This window comes from Urocitellus parryii, chromosome 6 (assembly GCF_045843805.1).
Source record: "Urocitellus parryii isolate mUroPar1 chromosome 6, mUroPar1.hap1, whole genome shotgun sequence".
Classification (NCBI taxonomy): Eukaryota; Metazoa; Chordata; class Mammalia; order Rodentia; family Sciuridae; genus Urocitellus; species Urocitellus parryii.
The window spans coordinates 113,267,957-113,275,416 of record NC_135536.1 but is presented as its reverse complement, the minus strand read 5'-3'; positions in this window follow the sequence as shown (position 1 = coordinate 113,275,416).

The following is a 7,460-nucleotide window of genomic DNA, read 5'->3' as shown; positions in this document are numbered from 1 at the left end:
TTCGTGCTGCCCAAACGCGTACGCGGGACACCAGGCTCTATCTGACCGGGGGACGAAGACTGCAGGGCGCAGGGCCACGCCGCGGGGAGCTGTACTTCGCCTCTCAGGCGCTGCGCTCCAGAAAGCCCGGCGGCGCCGCTGCAAGCCCAGGTGAGCTCCCGCCCGGCGCATTTCAAACGGACCAATCAGCGCCCGCTCACGAGAAAGGGGCGGAGCCTCACAGGAAGTGAAAGTTCTGCCGGAAGTGATGCTCGTCTCCTAGACGACGACGCGGAAAGGACTAGCCGGGTGTGAGTGGTCCAGCTGGAAGCAGCTGTGAGTCCTGAAACCCACGCCCTTCCGTTTTCCGATGAGAAAACTGAGGTTTCCTTTCGGACATCACAAGGAGCTCTGTGGAAGCACTGTCGTCCCGATCCAGGAGTATTCTGTTATTGGACTGTGCCCTGCTCGAAGACTCGGGCTGTCTCTCAGGCTTCCATGCCAGTACATTGTCTTGGCTTTTCTCTTAGCCACCTTTCCTGGGTTTCCCTCCATGGTTCCTCCAGCCCTTTCCTATATATAAATCAGTTTATCAAATTCCTTTTTCCCCCGCTTTCTTTCCCTTTTTAGGTTGCCCACCCAAGTCCAGAGCAGGAACAAGTTGGAAGTTGGGGTGGTGGACTGAGGAATGTGCCCTCCAGTGAACTAGGCAGAGCCAGCCCAGAATCAAATGTTTTTGTGTTTGTTTTGTTTTGTGGTGCTAGGGATGGAACCCAGGGCTTCATGCAAGCACTCCACCACTGAACTACATCCCCAGGCCCAGGTTATCAAATAGTTGATTTGTGCTTGATTCTGGGCATACAAAACTGAATAAAATTTGGCCCTTGAGGAGCAACCACCAGAACTTACTCTTGTCTTAACATGGACTGATTCTATCTCACTTCAACCTTCACCCCTAAGCTGATGACTATCAAACATCCATCTACATCTGTGCTCTTAGGAATTCTAGCCCCTTCTCAGATTCCTACAGAACCAACACTGGTAAGTACAGTCATGATTTAATATCCTTGGCTTATATTATTGGACATTAGGCTGGTTCCAATATTTGCTATTACAAACATAGCTTCAGAGAATAACTTGGAAACACATCCTTTTATACAATACAAGTAAATACGTACAATAAATTCCTAGACACAGAATTGCTGAATGATGTTAGGAGCACTGTTCTCCTACCAGGCCTTGCTGTTGCCATCTTCCAAGCCAGTTTCCATTCCATCCCACTCACCTCTGTAAGTTGCAGATGTGATCAAGTTGTTCCCCTGCGTGACATCCACAGTGATTCCCCATTGCCCCAGACCCTCAGGGGCCCTGAGGCTCCTCCTTTCCAGGAACATCACTCATCCGTACCCCATGTATCCCTCCAGCCACGAGGAACTGCAGTGTCCTCACTGTGGGCCCTGGGCCCACACTCCATTCTCTCTGCTGTCACTTTCCTCCCTCCTTTCCTCTGACAACACCACATCTTCAGCAGTTTCCTGTAGATCTTCCAACTACCCTACTCACTGCACCTGTTGTTTCCGCAGTTCACATCCTAATTTTATTCTGACTTCTACCAAAAGTACCCCCACAACCTCACTAGATGGCATCATTGTATGCCTAGTGCCTAGCAGTGGTAGGTACTGCACTCAGGTTTTGAAGGGATGAATTTCATAGAACATTCCAGTGGAGGACACAGTCACATTTTACCTCCTCCAGGGCTTTTCTTCCAGACAGGTCTCCCTCCCTAGCTCCTATCCTTATTAAAGCTCTTGGTTTATTAATTTTCTTTAAAATACCAATTCATTATATCATTTCTGTATTCCAAAATGGCCAAAGGCTCCCCAGAGCCAGCAAAAGATTTGCATTTCACTCTCAAATTAGAGATCTAGACCAGGGATGAGGGCACGAGAGTGGAAGTAGAAGAATTGGGAGGCTTCTTTTTAAAGTAAAATTCACCCCTTTTAGTTGTATTGTTCTATGTATTTGACAAATATATACCATCCTATAACCATATACCACCACAATCAATTGTATATTTCTTTCTTTTTTGGGAGCGGGATTGAACTCAGGGGCACTCTACCACTGAACCACATCCCCAGCCCTATTTTGTATTTTTATTTAGAGACAGAGTCTCACTGAGTTGTTTAGTGCCTTGCTTTTGCTGAGGCTGGTTTTGCACTTGCAATTCTCCTGTCTTAGCCTCCCCAGCTGCTGGGATTACAGGCATGCACCTCTGCCCCTGACTTCAATTGTATATTTCTATCCCACCAAAAAATTCACTTGCACTGCTCCTTTGTAATCTTCTCTTACTTCCAGATCTTGGCAACTGCTTTACTGATTCCCTTCACTATAGTTTGTTTTTTTTTTTTTCCAAAGTGTCTCTTCTTTCACTCAGCATAAGGTTTTTGAGATTCATTCCTGTGTTGCATGTCTCAGTAATTTATTCCCCTGAGTAGTATTCCATTGTAGGAATGATTGACAATTCATCCACTCACTAGTTGATGTGCATTCAGGTTATTCCACACTTTTTTATAATTATGAATGAAACCAATATATAATTACCTATATAAAGGTATTATGTAGACATGATTTTATTTCTCTTGGGTAAGATTGTGGGGCTTGTGATAAGTCTAATTATATAAAAAACTGCCAAACTTGTTGAAGGGTCTTAGACAAATCACTGAAAAAGAGCCGACACCATCTTGATCCTAGAATGAAACCTATATTAATGCAAAGGTGGGATAAGGAAAATCCAGCTGGTAGAACCTAATAAACACCAATGAGGAGAAACTGCTGGAGGAGAGAGTGTTTGAGGGAAACTGGTAAAATGGAGACAGCACTGTCCTGGGGACTGGGACACATTCAACAAACTTGTGCTTCACTGTTTGCCCAACAGCCTTGGAAACATTGTCTCCTGTTCCAGGCTATGGAATTTTTCTCCCTAAGCCATCTGCACAACCAGTGATTAGATGTTTATGTTTTACATACTCAAAAGTAACCACTTAATAAAATCATTAGGTTGGGAGGGAATGTAAAATTCAAACAAAAACAAACAAATGTTCTGAACCATATTTAAAATTAATCATATACACAGAAAAGGGGAAATAACTACCCCCAAATAATTTAGACTATTTAGACTATATGCCCTCAGGCTCAAGACAAAAGGAACTTGAAATATATATTGAATTTTAATTAGTAGGCTTCTTAGGGCATAGATATGGGTTAGAAATTCTGAAACAACATTCAGTACATTCTAGGATCGAGGAAATAATATATTGCAACTAATGGGTTTGGGTTTCTCAACTGTTGAATTAACAATATCAAAAAGTGGAAGGACCTCTGGAAAATCTTCTGTTATCTTGCAACACTTTTCTAAGTCTGAAATTATGTGTGTTGGAGGAAGAGTGGCTATATCAGTGCTTCTTAACTGCCTTATCTTAAAATCACCTGGGGCTTTTACTGAAACATTCCAAACTCCAGGACCCCTTCCTTGGATATTACGTGTCAGTCTGTTCAGACCTCGCTATGCATTTTACAACACAGAAAATTATAGACAGGCTGAACTGAATGATCTTTGAGTTTCTTTTATGTTCTACAGAAAGCAAAAGTTGAGCCAGTAGTAGAAACCAGTTGCTTGACATGAAGACAACAGAAGTGACAATTGTCTTGCCCTAGATACATTTATTACTGAGTTGAAGCATTCCATTCAGTACAAAGAGCCATAGGAAGCCCCTTGGGCAACCTCTCAGGAAGAAAATTCAGAGAAATTTCAGAATTCTTCAAGACTCAGGTCATCCAGATGTCTTCCGGAGTTAAACATTTCAGAAACAACTGGCCCGATTTCTATCCTTCCAGTGAGAAAATCACCTGTTGGCCTCCGGGCCTTGTTACTTAACTGCTGTTTCTGCTTGAAGAGGGCCCCCACTACCACACTAACCAGCCTGGCTCCTTCTGCCCCTGGAGCTCTCCTCAGATATCAATTTATCAAAGTGGCCATCCAATTCACCTGCCACTGCTCCAGGCTTATTTCCTTTTTTTTTTTTTTTTTTTTTGTAGTAATATGGGGATTGAACCCAGAGGTGTTGTAACATTGAGCTACATTCCCCACCCCTTTTAAATTTTGAGACCTTTCTTATTTTGAGACCTCTTTTAAAGAGACAAGTTCTAAGTTGCTGAGACTGGCCTTGAACTTGCAATCCTCCTGCCACAGCCTCCCAAGTAGCTGCTATTCCAGTCCCCCAACTCAGGCTAATTCTCTTTACAGAATTTAACCATTTATCTGACTGCCTCATAGACATAGTAATTCTGAAACAACATTCAGTACATTCTAGGATCAAGGAAATAATATATTTGCAACTAATGGGTTTGAGTTTCTCAACTGTTGAAAGAGTTAATATCAAAAGGTGGAAGAGTGAAAGGTACCTGGGAAATCTTCTATTGTCTGAAATTATGTGTGTTGGGGGAAGAGTGGCTATATAATATAAATTATGCACAGAAAAGGGGAAATAACTACCTCAAATAATTTTGGGTTTTATTCACACGTCTGTCTCCTCAGTTCCTAGGACAGTATCTGTACTATACGTGCCAAGCCCTATTTAGTTGGATGATTTATCAATGTACACATGTATAGGAATCTATTTCTTGTGATGAATGTATTTTCAGTGCAGCAGGTGAAACATAACCAAATCAAATGGAAAACAGGCAACTTTATGATATTAAATATATTCTTTTAATTTTTCTCACACACAGTTCAAGAAAACCAGACAGCATAAGTTGGGGGGAACATGTCCAAGTCAGGAAATGGGTGTTTGCTGTGATGGACTGTGGGCTAGAAAATCAGGGGCTGGCATTCAACTAAAATTCGATAAAGTATTATTATAGAGGGTGGTAATAGGTGTTTCATTTACAAGGAATTCACACAAAGGGGTTCCTGAGTGTACCCGACAGTACCATTCTGCTCCACCCCACATTCCTCAGAGCCTCGAAGGTGAGCAGAGTTCTGCAGTAAAGCTGATTCTCCTACATATTCTACCAACCATCACAAACTCATTCTTCAAAAGAAGATGGAGAGTTAGTGTCTAAAAACTGAGTAACGGAAAATGAAACCCTTCAAGGAGTGAAGGAAGGTAAAGTGGACTATGTGACTTATTTCAATAACATCCAGGCTCCATCACAAAGGCAATGTCTGGAAAATCCTAGAACATGCAAGGGGAGGAGAAAGAGGTGCATCCCATTAGGAGTGTGCCTCCTCCGACAGTCACCTGAGTCATTATGTAGTGAACAGCTGTTACCAATGGGAGTATGTGACATATTGCAAGTGTATTGAGACATTTTTAAAAATTGAGAACTGCTGCATTAAAAGACATCTTGTCAGTGAAGTCTTCAATTGACTCTGTCAATATTTTTCACTCTGGGATGGCTTGGGTAAAACTTTGCCCATGTTAGTCATCTAATGTCTGTTACTTTATAATGACAACCTATGTGAACACATTTTCATTTCACTTTAGAATCTTCTAAAATCAATGTGGTACTGAGAAACTGTTATGAAATTGTAATTGATAGCACTGTTCAAAAGTATACAATAGGACGACTAACCAAACTCGATCTTGCTCTGTTGATTTAATATTTCATTTCCATCACCATACATGATGAGAAAGCAACACCAGCAAAGATTAAGAATCTAAAAATCCTTCATGCTGATCACCCACAGTCTTCCAACTATTTCTAAGCTTAACCAGAGATCATTATTTATTACTTATAAATAAGAGAATTTAAAATATTGTTGTCTCTGACATTACTAAAAAAAGCATATTTAAACTTTTCACTATAAAATTGAAGCTGCAGTAAGATGAAATGGAATCCCACAGACACTGCTGATGTGAATTCCACTAATAATATCAGATTTTTGCCAAAAAGCAAAATTTGTTGTGTAGTTTGCAATTAATGTAACAAAAATTTACCAGCCTGAATAATTTTATCTGCCTTCCCTAGAGGAAGTAAAGTGATAATAAAACTAATGAAATCATATTTCTTGACCACTTTCATCCACTATAAGTTGTTACTTGTCCTTGGAGGATTAGACTATTTACAAGGCCATTGAAGTATCTGGACTAGCTAATGGTAAAGGCAGTATTATAAGATATGGGGGTATTCCTGAGTCAGCAAAGATAATCCTGCATTGTGATGGAAGCCCCATAAGTCATTACCAAGAGCAGATCAGGGGTTGATGAGCCTCTGTTAGAATTGTTTTGCATCAGCATTTCTGTACTCCCTGAAAACACCATAAAATACTGAACTTTAATTAGTAATTCAACAAATGAGAAAATGCCTGATTTCAGTACTGTCAACCTAAATAACAGAAATGCTCCAAAGATAATGAATTTATTCAGGAATGGGCACTACAATGGGAATACTCATGTCATTGATTACATGTGTATTCAAGGAGGTTGAGGCAAAGGTACATTTTTAAGGCAAAATGAAGATTATATAAGTTGTTTTTGCAATAATAATCCTTGAGTACAAGGATCAATAATATGAGTAGCCATTAGTCCAAGGCTGAACGGGTATTAGTCAGAGGTCCTTGCAGAAGTGTTTTCTGTGTAAGGCTATAGTGTTTGTGCAAAGCTGTGGTTTTGGCAGAGTTTTTAGTGATAGTTTTTGTTGTCAGGATTCATGCATGAGATCCCCTTCTTCATCACCTTCCAGCTTTACTAATCGTTGTTGTTGTTATTTTTATCTAAGGTTTGACCCACAAGACTCTGACAACTTTCATAGTATTCAGAGTAGAAAACTCTGGAAAATGGGGGATATGATGTTAGGCAGTGAGTTGCTAAAACTTCTGGAGAGGTGATGCCAGCTTGCTTCAAGCTTGTCCCCTGGCCTTCCTGCACAAGAACCACCTGGGGGACTTGTGGTGCCCTATAGATTTCCTCTACAAAACCTACATTTACTTAGTAAAGCAGAATCCTGTTGTTCACATCAGGAATCTGTATTTGTCACAAGCTTCCCTGGGGTTTCAGACTCATGGAAGCTTGAGGATATGACATTTGACCATCTTGTTGGCAAGGTCTTTTAACGTCCTCTGCATATGAATAATATATTTGGCAGCATATTTGAAATGTTGTAAAAAAATATCAAATGTATGATATCTCTAAACATAGCACATCTGTTGCTTTCAAAGTTAACAGATGAATACAACCAATTGGAATTAGCTCACCCAGTTCCATAGTTTAATACTTCTTACCTGTACTGCATAATACTTTGCAGCTCAAAATGGCAACAAGAGGGCAGAACATAACAGAACACCTGACATCCCACTATAGGCTGTGGAGTTTAAAAAAAAAAAAACAAAAAAAAACTCTATATTCTCCAAATCAAAATGACATGCGAACTTATGTAGGACATGACTTGCTGCCCGCTTCCGGTCTTAGGGCCCCACACGT